The following is a 17,562-nucleotide window of genomic DNA, read 5'->3' as shown; positions in this document are numbered from 1 at the left end:
AGGGGTAAATATCGACACATATGATATAAGATTGATCACCAGAGTATACTGAATTCAGGTAGAGTAAACAGATGCAAAAGTATTCCTGAAATAACCGAGGGACTGACAAAAGGCAAAACAGGAAGTACAAAAGGCATCAAGAAATTGGCATCCCAGATGGTATCCAACTCGGCGGAGTCATTCACGGACGCTTGGATGGATGAACAGTTTATTTGCAAGATATGTTGGGGGAGGAGAAAGGGGTCATGGAGTGTGATCGATACCAAAACCGTTTTTGTATCAGATGCCTGGATTTTGATTCGAAGAAGTATGAAATATTATCAAAATCAGATATGGTTCTGTCCTACATGTAGAGTGACCGTTGAAAAGAATATCTTAACTGATAGAAAAACAAAGAGAGGTGCAATCATATAATGCAGGAATATGAAGCTAGAATTGCGAAACTTTAAAACGAGGTAACAGATTATAATACTTAAGTGGAAATGAACTTGACATCGGAGATTAAAAAACAACATCTACCAGAGAAGAAATAGTTTCTGAAATAAAAGGAAAGAGAGCGAAAACAACATTCTTCTTTTTGGATTTTCGATGAAAAAACATCATGGTGGAAAGAAACGTATGGAAGGAGATATCAAACATTTGACAGTGTTGTACATAACAACCTGTGCCTGAATGATTCTGACATTGTGATAATTGAATTATAATGTTGAACAATCACCTGACAATGTGCATAGTTTTTGCCTGCATCCATTATTAACTTATAATGTTAACTGAGTTCACCATCCATAACATATCCTGTCAGCACATTTAACAAGGTAATTTGAGACTTTTAGACTATAAATTTGCTTGCTAAATTTGCCTCCTCTTGGGAGGGATCGATTCTGAGCATTCAAGCTGTCTCCTGGGGACTACTAAAGGTTGATTTGATTTAAACTTATTATATTATCCAAAATGACAAATGGATGGGAGACAAAAATGCAACAAATATTTATATTTCCACTTAATTCAGACTCAATGAACCTACCACAGTCAACTCAAGTCATTTTTCAATGAACTATATCAAGTCCGGCGTAGGAATACATTTGTCGAGCTTGGACTATATTTTTTTCATTCCTTTTCAAAAGTGATCATATTTATATGAAATAAATTCTATCAAAAATAATATTTGTTTTAATTCGTTATTAAGTTTGTTCACGAAAGAAATCCTCAAAGTAATAACCATATGTAGACGAAGAGTGATGACGTACATTTCGGTAAGTTCCGTGGTAGACTTGCACAAGTCCTATTTGTCAAGGACAAAATATAATACAAAAATATCAAAAAAATATAAATATAATGATTGAACAAAGTTATGTTGAGGTGTATGGGGGTATACACCTCAAAAGGTCTTGTGACAAATGTATTATGAACTGCTTCGCCGATTACCTGCCCTTGAATAACAAATTCAAATGCAACCGATAGCTATAAACCGTGCAACTGTGTTAAAGGAACTACAAAAACTGAAAGTTAACAAATCCCCGGGGATAGATTCATTTCATCCGCGCTTTCTAAAGGAAACGACGGAATCAATCTCAGCCCCATTATCACTATTGTACAATATGTCATTGAAAGAAAGTACTGTACCAGATGACTGAAAAAAAAACACAAATCAGCGCTATTTTTAAGAAAGGTGACAAGTGTGAGTCTGGAAATTATAGACCGATCAGTTTAACGTCCATCGTGTGTAAAATATTAGAAAAAATTCTAAGAAGTAACATTACTGAATACATTATGGCAAACTCTCTATTATCTAAGAAACAGTACGGATTTGTATCTGGGCGATCTACTATAGTTTACAACTTCTCTAAGTATTAGATGAATGGACCAAGCTGCTAGATAATGGAGTTGTTATTGACTGTATTTATATGGACTTCCAAAAGGCCTTTGATACCGTTCCACATAAAAGGCTTCTTAGTAAAATGTCATCTCATGGAATAAGTGGCGAAATCACAAATTGGACGGCCAGTTTCATTTCCGATAGGAAGCAACGGGTATCGCTGAACGGAGAAAACTCAAAATGGACAAACGTAACATCTGGAGTACCCCAAGGATCAGTACTAGGACCAACATTGTTTGTGATATATATAAACGATCTCCCTGATATAGTACAGTCGGATGCATACCTTTTCGCAGACGATACCAAAGTTTTCAAAAGTATGCGTGGTAAAGCTGATGTGTATATCCTACAGGAAGATATGAACAAACTTTCAAATTGGAGCAATGAATGGCTCTTAAAATTTCATCCCTTAAAGTGCAAATCTATGCACATAGGCCGACCATGTGGAGAAAGATCATACCACATAGAGGACCAACCTTTACAAGAAGTGGAAAAGGACATAGGAGTAATGGTAGACAGATTTCTGGCATTTGAAGATCAAATTAGTAGCCAAGTAAAGAAAGCAAACTCTATGTTTGCAGTCATAAGGCGATCTTTTCAATTTCTAAACGAACATAGTTTTTCACTGCTATACAAAACGCTAGTACGAGTTCATCTTGAATATGCAATTACTGTATGGCACCCTTCAAACTTAAACATATCGATATGATTGAGGCAGTGCAAAGGAGGGCTACGAAACAGATACCTGGATTTCGCGAGTTATCATATCCGGATCGACTAAAGAAGCTCAAATTGCCAACTCTTAGTTACAGAAGACAAAGAGGCGACATGATTGAAGTCTACAAGATAACACACAGTATTTACGATGATTGTTCAACGGATTTTGTCAAGATGTGGAAAGACCACTCGCAAAGACAGGGAATAAGAGGTCACACGTTGAAATTATTTCCACAACATTCTATAATAGATGTTCGCAAGACCTTCTTCGCATTGCGCATTGTAAACATATGGAACAATCTTCCTGAAAATGTAGTTTTAGCGCCAAATGTAAATACATTTAAAAATAGACCGGATAAGCACTGGGAGAACCAGGAACTCCTATACAATTATAGATCTGAGATACATTAATAATACAAGTAATGTCATAATTATCTATATTTCAAATATTTAAATTTCATGTTTTTGAGACCGATGAAGAGGATCTTGTTTGATCCTGTATCGGAAAATAAACTTAACTTAACTTAAATAACATGGACGGTGTTGACAGATCAGCTCCGATAGAAATGTGATTTCTGTCTATTTCGGGGTCAGGTTTGGTACATACTCGTTGCTGTATGATGTGTTGATTAACATTTTTAGCTACATACACATTGCCGTGCCTGTGATGTGTCCTATTCGAGCTGAATATCATTATTTTGAAAGTGCGTATTGTGACATGTATACATTCCTTTGATCATCGAACCGTGAACGTAAACATATACGTGAACGTGTACATTTGAATTGAACTGATACCATATTAACATGTACACACATTTCTTACATGAACTTTACCACTTCCGTTTATGAACTTTACCACTTCCGTTTATGAACTTTACCACTTCCGTTTATGCTAAAGTACATAGCACTATCCTCTGCATCGACATCATTTTTTCATGTGCTTATTGTGGCATGTATGCATTCCTGTGATCATCGAACCGTGAACGTAAACATGTACGTGAACGTGTACATTTGAAATGAACTGATACTTACCCTATTTACCTGTACACATGTCTTATATGAACCTTACCATTCCAATTTCCTCTAAACGAGCGTTATCCTCTTCGTCGACGCCATCCCCGATCACCAGAGACAATAAAAAGCAGAAACATTTATCATCAACCCCGTTACCCGATAGTGTGTTTGGTTTCAATTTATCCTCGATGACTTCCACACGCCCTACCCTCCAGCAGGGAATCCAAAATCCTCAGGCAGGTCTTCTACCTTTTCCACCGCCTAGCTTTTCCGAGTCAGCTTTCCTGCCCGCCGATCCCGGGTGTGCGAAGTTGTCGGATATTGATGTGCAGCGGATTCGCCATGGCAGTCCGTGTCCACATGTCCAACGACCTACAGACCATACAGCAGAATGTACAACTTGTTGTACAACAGCAGATTGCCCCGCTTGTGGAGAAAGTGGCTAGGCAAGAGGCTGAAAATGATGAGCTTCGCCATCAACTAGACTACCTGGAGCAGTACGGGAGGAGAACTCTTGTTCGCTTTCTCCGGTTTTCCAGAACAGACGGGAGAGGATACTTCCGTAATCATCCTGAAGGCAGCTAAAGATTGTGGCGTCGACCTCCCCCCACAGGCTATGGAGCGTTCACATCGAGTCGGCAAACCGGACCAGAACAGGGGGAAACCACGCCAAATCATCGCGCGACTAAATTCCGTGGACGCCAAGTTTGGTCTACTCAAGTCAAGTCGCGGGTTCCGCTCCAAAGATACATTCAAGGGCATCTCTGTAAACGAGGACCTTACTAGATATCGTGGTCGATTAGCCTATCTCGCGAGGAACCTAGTTAAGGCCAACCTGATATTGCAGACATTGACAACTAATGGTAAGATTATGATTAAAGACAAATCGTTCAAAATCATTCAAATCCGGCGGGAATCAGAACTCAAACCCTTCGGTCACCAAATGTGATATCACCTAGTCGGAGTCAGCATCGCTGGGCTGACATCCCGACGGTGATGTGTGTCTATATATAAACACGGGCCCTATGTGAGATTCATTCAGGTAGTTGGAAAAACGATTGTACAGATTAGACAATATCGGTGTTTGTTTCGCATGAATAATTGCTTAACTAAAATCCAGTGTTAAATCATGTTAGGTATTAAACAGAGTGAAAGGAAACATCGGATTAAATATCATTATCTTAATCATTCCATAAATGTATAGACGACGAAACAAAAGATTGTTTCGTAATGTCTAGACGACTACAGAGTGCTTAATCATTGTGAGATTTCTGAACCCCCTGTCTAAATCACCTCTACTTGGTGAGATTAAGTGTTGAAGGTAAATTAGGACACGCTTATTGTGAATATTGTAGTATCTCTGTTCTAGTGGTTCCCAACCAGATCAAATATATAGTGACTCGCGTGAGGCCAAGGCCGTAAGATAGGAGAAAATTCTAATGGAACTTTTTCTATGGAATCAGACAATAGTTCAGATCAGCCATCCCGAACAAAGAAAGCATATTCTAGCACAATCCCAATAAATAATATGTATACAGAGTACAATAAATAATATATATACAGAGTACAATACATAATATATATATATACAGAGTAAAATAAATAATATAAATACAGAGTACAATAAATAATATATATACAGAGTACAATAAATAATATATATATATACAGAGTACAATAAATAATATATATACAGAGTACAATAAATAATATATATACCGAGTACAATAAATAATATATATATATACAGAGTACAATAAATAATATATATACCGAGTGCAATACATAATATATATACAGAGTACAATAAATAATAAATATATATACAGAGTACAATAAATAATATATATACCGAGTACATTACATAATATATATACAGAGTACAATAAATAATATATATACAGAGTACAATACATAATATATATACAGAGTACAATACATAATATATATATAGAGTACAATAAATAATATATATATAGAGTACAATAAATAATATATATACAGAGTACAATACATAATATATATACAGAGTACAATAAATAATATATATATAGAGTACAATAAATAATATATATACAGAGTACAATAAATAAGATATATACAGAGTACAATAAATAAGATATATATAGAGTACAATAAATAATATTTATACAGAGTACAATAAATGATATATCAACTGTGTATTTAAGTTTTTTTTAAACAGTAACTATTTGTGAAGAAGACTTTATTACTTGGTTTATATGGTCAGCTCATTTGAAATTAAATATAAATGTAACTAAATGAACTGGATAGGATCATCGTTGCATACCAGGTTTGGTTTATTGTGGTGATTTCTAGACGAGAAAAAGGCTGCTTCAAACTTTGCAGGATTAAATTACATGTGCCATTTTTCGGACCAGTCCTGTAGATGCTATCAATCATCCTTCAGTGCTTGTTCGAGTTTAAATAGATCAGAAGATGTATGCAGAGATGAATAGTCTGCAAAAAGTCTGACAAAGGTTTCAATGCGATCAGCGAGGTCATTAGTACATATATATTAAGTTGGGGACATTGATGTTGGGGAGTGTACAGGCATAGTGTCAGATACTACAGAACTGTATTCATCGGGTTCAATTGATGTTGGGGAGTGTACAGGCATAGTGTCAGATACTACAGAACTGTATTCATCGGGTTCAATTGATGTTGGGGAGTGTACAGGCATAGTGTCAGATACTACAGAACTGTATTCATCGGGTTCAATTGATGAATTTTACACCCGGACAACGATAACACCTGTAGAAAATGAACACGGAAAACGGGTTTGAAAAACCGGTGAGGTGTTTTTTTTTTTTTTTTTTTGATCTGATAATGCAGTCCTTCAAGGAAAATAACCTGACCACGGAACAATTTAATAAATTGGCTATAACTTGAAAGGATAACGGACAGGAAAAACACTTGTTAATTTTTGCTAAGTCGTCCACAGTTGGGGTGATTATGTCCAAAGATGTCCCTATCCACATGTTACAATGTATGTAACATGACTAGAAATCTACCAGATTATCGATATAATATATTTTGATATTATTAGAACTTCGTTAAAACCCTGTAGAATTGTTGTTTCTTCTACACACTCATTTATTTTACAAGTACTCGCAGTGTCCGTCTTGTTAAAATTGTTTTTTTCTAATTGCAAATAATTGGTTGCCGTTTTTTTCACGCTGTTATTTTTTCTCTTATGTACAGTTTCGAGAAGGATGTCATTTGCTATCCTTTTGAGCAGAATTCCATTTCCTTTGTATAAATTGTCCACTTGTATTGTATTATGTTACAGATTAATTGTGCTCGCGCCTTATTTCATGTAGCTCCCTTTGTAGAGGAGTAAGATTTTATTTCAGTGTAACAAAACTCCCTAGGTTGGAGATTGACGTTCATTTTATGGTTTGCTGTACTATTTGATTTTCTTACACAGGTTCTTACACTATACCATAGACCTACTGTACAACACTATACCTACTGTACAACACCATACCTACTGTACAACACTATACCTACTGTACAACACCATACCTACTGTACAACACCATACCTACTGTACAACACCATACCTACTGTACAACACCATACCTACTGTACCATAGACCTACTGTACAACACCATATCTACTGTACAACACCATACCTACTGTACCATAGACCTACTGTACAACACCATACCTACTGTACAACACTAGACCTACTGTACAACACCATACCTACTGTACAACACTATACCTACTGTACAACACCATACCTACTGTACCATAGACCTACTGTACAACACCATACCTACTGTACAACACCATACCTACTGTACAACACTATACCTACTGTACAACACCATACCTACTGTACCATAGACCTACTGTACAACACCATACCTACTGTACAACACTAGACCTACTGTACAACACCATACCTACTGTACAACACTATACCTACTGTACAACACCATACCTACTATACCATATACCTACTGTACAACACTATACCTACTGTACAACACTAAACCTACTGTACCATAGACCTACTGTACAACACCATACCTACTGTACAACACCATACCTACTGTACAACACCACACCTACTGTACAACACCATACCTACTGTACAACACCATACCTACTGTACAACACCATACCTACTGTACAACACCATACCTACTGTACAACACCATACCTACTGTACCATAGACCTACTGTACAACACTATACCTACTGTACAACACCATACCTATTGTACAACACCATACCTACTGTACAACACCATACCTATTGTACAACACTATACCTACTGTACAACACTATACCAACTGTACAACACCATACCTACTGTACAACACCATACCTACTGTACAACACCATACCTACTGTACCATAGTCCTACCATACAACACCATACCTACTGTACAACACTATACCATAGACCTACTGTACAACACTATACCTACTGTACAACACTATACCTACTGTACAACACTATACCTACTGTACAACACTATACCTACTGTACAACACCATACCTACTGTACAACACTATACCTACTGTACAACACTATACCTACTGTACAACACCATACCTACTGTACCATAGACCTACTGTACAACACCATACCTACTGTACAACACCATACCTACTGTACAACACCATACCTACTGTGCTACAGACCTACTGTACCATAAACCTACCATACAACACCATACCTACTGTACAACACCATACCTACTGTACCATAGACCTACTGTACAACACCATACCTACTGTACAACACCATACCTACTGTACAACACTATACCTACTGTACAACACCATACCTACTGTACAACACCATACCTACTGTACAACACCATACCTACTGTACAACACCATACCTACTGTACAACACCATACCTACTGTACAACACCATACCTACTGTACAACACCATACCTACTGTACCATACACCTACTGTACAACACCATACCTACTGTACAACACCATACCTACTGTACAACACCATACCTACTGTACAACACCATACCTACTGTACCATAGACCTACTGTACAACACCGTACCTACTGTACAACACCATACCTACTGTACAACACCATACCTACTGTACAACACCATACCTACTGTACCATAGACCTACTGTACAACACCATACCTACTGTACAACACCATACCTACTGTACAACACCATACCTACTGTACAACACCATACCTACTGTACAACACCATACCTACTGTACCATACACCTACTGTACAACACCATACCTACTGTACAACACCATACCTACTGTACCATAGACCTACTGTACAACACCATACCTACTGTACAACACCATACCTACTGTACAACACCATACCTACTGTACCATAGACCTACTGTACAACACCATACCTACTGTACAACACCATACCTACTGTACCATAGACCTACTGTACAACACCATACCTACTGTACAACACCATACCTACTGTACAACACCATACCTACTGTACAACACCATACCTACTGTACAACACCATACCTACTGTACCATAGACCTACTGTACAACACCATACCTACTGTACAACACCATACCTACTGTACAACACCATACCTACTGTACAACATCATACCTACTGTACAACACCATACCTACTGTACCATACACCTACTGTACAACACCATACCTACTGTACAACACCATACCTACTGTACAACACCATACCTACTGTACAACACCATACCTACTGTACCATAGACATACTGTACAACACCATACCTACTGTACAACACCATACCTACTGTACAACACTATACCTACTGTACAACACCATACCTACTGTACAACACCATACCTACTGTACAACACCATACCTACTGTACAACACCATACCTACTGTACAACACCATACCTACTGTACAACACCATACCTACTGTACAACACCATACCTACTGTACCATACACCTACTGTACAACACCATACCTACTGTACAACACCATACCTACTGTACAACACCATACCTACTGTACAACACCATACCTACTGTACCATAGACCTACTGTACAACACCATACCTACTGTACAACACCATACCTACTGTACAACACCATACCTACTGTACAACACCATACCTACTGTACCATAGACCTACTGTACAACACCATACCTACTGTACAACACCATACCTACTGTACAACACCATACCTACTGTACAACACCATACCTACTGTACAACACCATACCTACTGTACCATAGACCTACTGTACAACACCATACCTACTGTACAACACCATACCTACTGTACCATAGACCTACTGTACAACACCATACCTACTGTACAACACCATACCTACTGTACAACACCATACCTACTGTACCATAGACCTACTGTACAACACCATACCTACTGTACAACACCATACCTACTGTACCATAGACCTACTGTACAACACCATACCTACTGTACAACACCATACCTACTGTACAACACCATACCTACTGTACAACACCATACCTACTGTACAACACCATACCTACTGTACCATAGACCTACTGTACAACACCATACCTACTGTACAACACCATACCTACTGTACAACACCATACCTACTGTACAACATCATACCTACTGTACAACACCATACCTACTGTACCATACACCTACTGTACAACACCATACCTACTGTACAACACCATACCTACTGTACAACACCATACCTACTGTACAACACCATACCTACTGTACCATAGACATACTGTACAACACCATACCTACTGTACAACACCATACCTACTGTACAACACCACACCTACTGTACAACACCATACCTACTGTACAACACCATAGACATACTGTACAACACCATACCTACTGTACAACACCATACCTACTGTACAACAACACACCTACTGTACAACACCACACCTACTGTACAACACCATACCTACTGTACCATAGACATACTGTACAACACCATACCTACTGTACCATAGACCTACTGTACAACACCATACCTATTGTACAACACCATACCTACTGTACAACACCATACCTACTGTACAACACTATACCTACTGTACAACACCATACCTACTGTACAACACCATACCTACTGTACAACACTATACCTACTGTACAACACTATACCTACTGTACAACACCATACCTACTGTACCATAGACTTACTGTACAACACCATACCTACTGTACAACACCACACCTACTGTACAACACCACACCTACTGTACAACACCATACCTACTGTACCATAGACTTACTGTACAACACCATACCTACTGTACAACACCATACTTACTGTACAACACAATACCTACTGTACCATAGACCACCATAGACCTACCATATATCACCATAGCTAATGTACTACAGACCTACTGTACAACACCATACCTACTGTACAACACCATACCTACTGTACAACACCATACCTACTGTACAACACCATACCTACTGTACAACACCATACCTACTGTACCATAGAGTTACTGTACAACACCATACCTACTGTACAACACCATACCTACTGTACCATAGACCACCATAGACCTACCATATATCACCATAGCTACTGTACTACAGACCTACTGTACAACACCATACCTACTGTACAACACCATACCTACTGTGCTACAGACCTACTGTACCATAAACCTACCATACAACACCATACCTACTGTACCATTGACCACCATAGACCTATCATATATCACCATAGCTACTGTAACATAGTCCAATGATATTCATAAACATGTACTGAACGCCTTCTGTACACTGTGCAACGCTACTTTCAAGTAAGAAGTTGGTGTCCTAGATCTAGGACAGATGCGAACATTTTGAGTGACTGGTCTGAGTGTTTAAAGTAAGCTGTACTGTGAGATTGTGTTACGAAGTTACGTCAGTTAAGATGTCTGGAGTATAAAAAATAGGCGTTTGTCAGTTCGGGTAACGTCGCCTCACACAGCCACAGCCGCCATAAATGTAGGGAGTTGGCACAGATTCCGTACCCATAGTCAACGATAAAGATTACTCGATTTCCCCACCAGAGCAATCTTGCTGAGTCTTACTTGATCGCTCGCCCCTATTCTTCACTTACATGTTAATTTTTGTGTGTTACTAGCTATTACTAATTAGTCAAGAGTGTCAGCCATTCGGCCATTTTATTCAGGCTAATGTTGTTCGCTCTCCCAGACATTCTTCCCTCCTAACTATTGATGGTTATATTCCGTTGTAGAGTAAAACACTGAGACCTGTTGTACATTTCTTGTGTAACTAAAAATCCCCATTGGCTTTAACTATCACGTGAACGTGAAGCGGATTACCGGCCTGGGAATGAAATAAAGTTTCAAGTTTTTTTTGGTTTTTTTTGGGGGGGGGGGGGGGGGGGGGGGGCAATGTTTAATTAACAATTGATGCTACATCTTCACTATGCCAGGATGATCATACGTTATTAACTCCTCGATTACTTATAATAATAAGTGGTTTAGAGGTCGGACCCTTATAAGTGATTTAGAGGTCGGACCCTTATAAGTGATTTAGAGGTCGGACCCTTATAAGTGATTTAGAGGTCGGACCCTTATAAGTGATTTAGAGGTCGGACCCTTATAAGTGATTTAGAGGTCGGACCCTTATAAGTGATTTAGAGGTCGGACCCTTGTAAGTGATTTAGAGGTCGGACCCTTATAAGTGATTTAGAGGTCGGACCCTTGTAAGTGATTTAGAGGTCGGACCCTTTATAAGTGATTTAGAGGTCGGACCCTTGTAAGTGATTTAGAGGTCGGACCCTTATAAGTGATTTAGAGGTCGGACCCTTATAAGTGATTTAGAGGTCGGACCCTTATAAGTGATTAGAGGTCGGACCCTTATAAGTGATTTAGAGGTCGGAACCTTGTAAGTGATCTAGAGGTCGGACCCTTATAAGTGATGTAGAGGTCGAACCCTTATAAGTGATTTAGAGGTCGGACCCTTATAAGTGATTTAGAGGTCGGAACCTTGTAAGTGATCTAGAGGTCGGACCCTTATAAGTGATGTAGAGGTCGGACCCTTATAAGTGATTTAGAGGTCGGACCCTTGTAAGTGATTTAGAGGTCGGACCCTTATAAGTGATTTAGAGGTCGGACCCTTGTAAGTGATTTAGAGGTCGGACCCTTATAAGTGATTTAGAGGTCGGACCCTTATAAGTGATTAAGAGGTCGGACCCTTATAAGTGATTTAGAGGTCGGACCCTTATAAGTGATTTAGAGGTCGGAACCTTGTAAGTGATCTAGAGGTCGGACCCTTATAAGTGATGTAGAGGTCGAACCCTTATAAGTGATTTAGAGGTCGGACCCTTATAAGTGATTTAGAGGTCGGACCCTTATAAGTGATTTAGAGGTCGGACCCTTGTAAGTGATTTAGAGGTCGGACCCTTATAAGTGATTTAGAGGTCGGACCCTTGTAAGTGATTTAGAGGTCGGACCCTTATAAGTGATTTAGAGGTCGGACCCTTATAAGTGATTTAGAGGTCGGACCCTTATAAGTGATTTAGAGGTCGGACCCTTATAAGTGATTTAGAGGTCGGAACCTTGTAAGTGATCTAGAGGTCGGACCCTTATAAGTGATTTAGAGGTCGAACCCTTATAAGTGATTTAGAGGTCGGACCCTTATAAGTGATTTAGAGGTCGGACCCTTATAAGTGATTTAGAGGTCGGACCCTTGTAAGTGATTTAGAGGTCGGACCCTTATAAGTGATTTAGAGGTCGGACCCTTGTAAGTGATTTAGAGGTCGGACCCTTATAAGTGATTTAGAGGTCGGACCCTTATAAGTGATTAAGAGGTCGGACCCTTATAAGTGATTTAGAGGTCGGACCCTTATAAGTGATTTAGAGGTCGGAACCTTGTAAGTGATCTAGAGGTCGGACCCTTATAAGTGATGTAGAGGTCGAACCCTTATAAGTGATTTAGAGGTCGGACCCTTATAAGTGATTTAGAGGTCGGACCCTTATAAGTGATTTAGAGGTCGGACCCTTATAAGTGATTTAGAGGTCGGACCCTTATAAGTGATTTAGAGGTCGGACCCTTATAAGTGATTTAGAGGTCGGACCCTTATAAGTGATTTAGAGGTCGGACCCTTATAAGTGATTTAGAGGTCGGACCCTTGTAAGTGATCTAGAGGTCGGACCCTTATAAGTGATGTAGAGGTCGAACCCTTATAAGTGATTTAGAGGTCGGACCCTTATAAGTGATTTAGAGGTCGGACCCTTATAAGTGATTTAGAGGTCGGACCCTTATAAGTGATTTAGAGGTCGGACCCTTATAAGTGATTTAGAGGTCGGACCCTTATAAGTGATTTAGAGGTCGGAACCTTGTAAGTGATCTAGAGGTCGGACCCTTATAAGTGATTTAGAGGTCGGACCCTTATAAGTGATTTAGAGGTCGGACCCTTATAAGTGATTTAGAGGTCGAACCCTTATAAGTGATTTAGAGGTCGGACCCTTGTAAGTGATCTAGAGGTCGGACCCTTATAAGTGATTTAGAGGTCGGACCCTTATAAGTGATTTAGAGGTCGGACCCTTATAAGTGATTTAGAGGTCGAACCCTTATAAGTGATTTAGAGGTCGGACCCTTGTAAGTGATTTAGAGGTCGGACCCTTATAAGTGATTTAGAGGTCGGACCCTTATAAGTGATTTAGAGGTCGAACCCTTATAAGTGATTTAGAGGTCGGACCCTTGTAAGTGATTTAGAGGTCGGACCCTTATAAGTGATTTAGAGGTCGGACCCTTATAAGTGATTTAGAGGTCGTACCCTTATAAGTGATTTAGAGGTCGGACCCTTGTAAGTGATTTAGAGGTCGGACCCTTTTAAGTGATCTAGAGGTCGGACCCTTATAAGTGATCTACAGGTCGGACCCTTATAAGTGATTTAAAGGTCGGACCCTTATAAGTGATTTAGAGGTCGTACCCTTATAAGTGATTTAGAGGTCGGACCCTTGTAAGTGATTTAGAGGTCGGACCCTTTTAAGTGATCTAGAGGTCGGACCCTTATAAGTGATCTACAGGTCGGACCCTTATAAGTGATTTAGAGGTCGGACCCTTATAGTGATTTAGAGGTCGGATCCTTTTAAGTGATCTAGAGGTCGGACCCTTTTAAGTGATTTAGAGGTCGGACCCTTATAAGTGATTTAGAGGTCGGACCCTTATAAGTGATCTAGAGGTCGGACCCTTATAAGTGATTTAGAGGTCGGACCCTTGTAAGTGATTTAGAGGTCGGACCCTTATAAGTGATTTAGAGGTCGAACTCTTATAAGTGATTTAGAGGTCGGACCCTTGCAAGTGATTTAGAGGTCGGACCCTTATAAGTGATTTAGAGGTCGGACGCTTGTAAGTGATTTAGAGGTCGGACCCTTATAAGTGATCTAGAGGTCGAACCCTTATAAGTGATTTAGAGGTCGAACCCTTGTAAGTGATTTAGAGGTCGGACCCTTGTAAGTGATTTAGAGGTCGGACCCTTATAAGTGATTTAGAGGTCGAACCCTTATAAGTGATTTAGAGGTCGAACCCTTATAAGTGATTTAGAGGTCGAACCCTTATAAGTGATTGAGAGGTTGGACCCTTGTAAGTGATTTAGAGGTCGGACCCTTATAAGTGATTTAGAGGTCGGACCCTTATAACTGATCTAGAGGTCGAACCCTGATAAGTGATTAAGAGGTCGGACCCTTGTAAGAGATTTAGAGGTTGGACCCTTATAAGTGATCTAGAGGTCGAACCCTTATAAGTGTTTTAGAGGTCGGACCCTTATAACTGATCTAGAGGTCGGACCCTTGTAAGTGATTTAGAGGTCGTACCCTTATAAGTGATTTAGAGGTCGTACCCTTATAACTGATCTAGAGGTCGGACCCTTATAAGTGACTTAGAGGTCGGACCCTTATAAGTGATTTAGAGATCGGACCCTTATAACTGATTTAGAGGTCGGACCCTTGTAAGTGATTTAGAGGTCGGACCCTTATAAGTGATTTAGAGGTCGGACCCTTATAAGTGATTTAGAGGTCGGACCCTTATAACTGATCTAGAGGTCGGACCCTTATAAGTGATCTAGAGGTCGGACCCTGATAAGTGATCTAGAGGTCGAACCCTTATAAGTGATTTAGAGGTCGAACCCTTATAAGTGATCTAGAGGTCGAACCCTCATAAGTGATTTAGAGGTTGGACCCTTGTAAGTGATTTTGAGGTCGGACCCTTATAAGTGATTTAGAGGTCGGACCCTTTTAAGTGATCTAGAGGTCGGACCCTTATAAGTGATTTACAGGTCGGACCCTTATAAGTGATTTAGAGGTCGGACCCTTATAGTGATTTAGAGGTCGGATCCTTGTAAGTGATTTAGAGGTCGAACCCTTATAAGTGATCTAGAGGTCGGACCCTTATAAGTGATCTACAGGTCGGACCCTTATAAGTGATTTAGAGGTCGGACCCTTATAGTGATTTAGAGGTCGGATCCTTTTAAGTGATGTAGAGGTCGGACCCTTTTAAGTGATTTAGAGGTCGGACCCTTATAAGTGATTTAGAGGTCGGACCCTTATAAGTGATCTAGATGTCAGACCCTTATAAGTGATTTAGAGGTCGGACTCTTGTAAGTGATTTAGAGGTCGGACCCTTATAAGTGATTTAGAGGTCGAACTCTTATAAGTGATTTAGAGGTCGGACCCTTGCAAGTGATTTAGAGGTCGGACCCTTATAAGTGATTTAGAGGTCGGACCCTTGTAAGTGATTTATAGGTCGGACCCTAATAAGTGATCTAGAGGTCGAACCCTTATAAGTGATTTAGAGGTCGGACCCTTGTAAGTGATTTAGAGGTCGGACCCTTGTAAGTGATTTAGAGGTCGGACCCTTATAAGTGATTTAGAGGTCGGACCCTTATAAGTGATTTAGAGGTCGAACTCTTATAAGTGATTTAGAGGTCGGACCCTTGCAAGTGATTTAGAGGTCGGACCCTGATAAGTGATTTAGAGGTCGGACCCTTGTAAGTGATTTAGAGGTCGGACCCTAATAAGTGATCTAGAGGTCGAACCCTTATAAGTGTTTTAGAGGTCGGACCCTTATAAGTGATGTAGAGGTCGAACCCTTATAAGTGATTTAGAGGTCGGACCCTTATAAGTGATTTAGAGGTCGGACCCTTATAAGTGATTTAGAGGTCGGACCCTTGTAAGTGATTTAGAGGTCGGACCCTTATAAGTGATTTAGAGGTCGGACCCTTGTAAGTGATTTAGAGGTCGGACCCTTATAAGTGATTTAGAGGTCGGACCCTTATAAGTTATTAAGAGGTCGGACCCTTATAAGTGATTTAGAGGTCGGACCCTTATAAGTGATTTAGAGGTCGGAACCTTGTAAGTGATCTAGAGGTCGGACCCTTATAAGTGATGTAGAGGTCGAACCCTTATAAGTGATTTAGAGGTCGGACCCTTATAAGTGATTTAGAGGTCGGACCCTTATAAGTGATTTAGAGGTCGGACCCTTGTAAGTGATTTAGAGGTCGGACCCTTATAAGTGATTTAGAGGTCGGACCCTTGTAAGTGATTTAGAGGTCGGACCCTTATAAGTGATTTAGAGGTCGGACCCTTATAAGTGATTTAGAGGTCGGACCCTTATAAGTGATTTAGAGGTCGGACCCTTATAAGTGATTTAGAGGTCGGAACCTTGTAAGTGATCTAGAGGTCGGACCCTTATAAGTGATGTAGAGGTCGAACCCTTATAAGTGATTTAGAGGTCGGACCCTTATAAGTGATTTAGAGGTCGGACCCTTATAAGTGATTTAGAGGTCGGACCCTTGTAAGTGATTTAGAGGTCGGACCCTTATAAGTGATTTAGAGGTCGGACCCTTGTAAGTGATTTAGAGGTCGGACCCTTATAAGTGATTTAGAGGTCGGACCCTTATAAGTGATTAAGAGGTCGGACCCTTATAAGTGATTTAGA

The sequence above is a fragment of the Pecten maximus genome, chromosome 4 (assembly GCF_902652985.1).
Source record: "Pecten maximus chromosome 4, xPecMax1.1, whole genome shotgun sequence".
In the NCBI taxonomy this organism is placed as follows: domain Eukaryota; kingdom Metazoa; phylum Mollusca; class Bivalvia; order Pectinida; family Pectinidae; genus Pecten; species Pecten maximus.
This window is presented reverse-complemented; position numbering follows the sequence as displayed.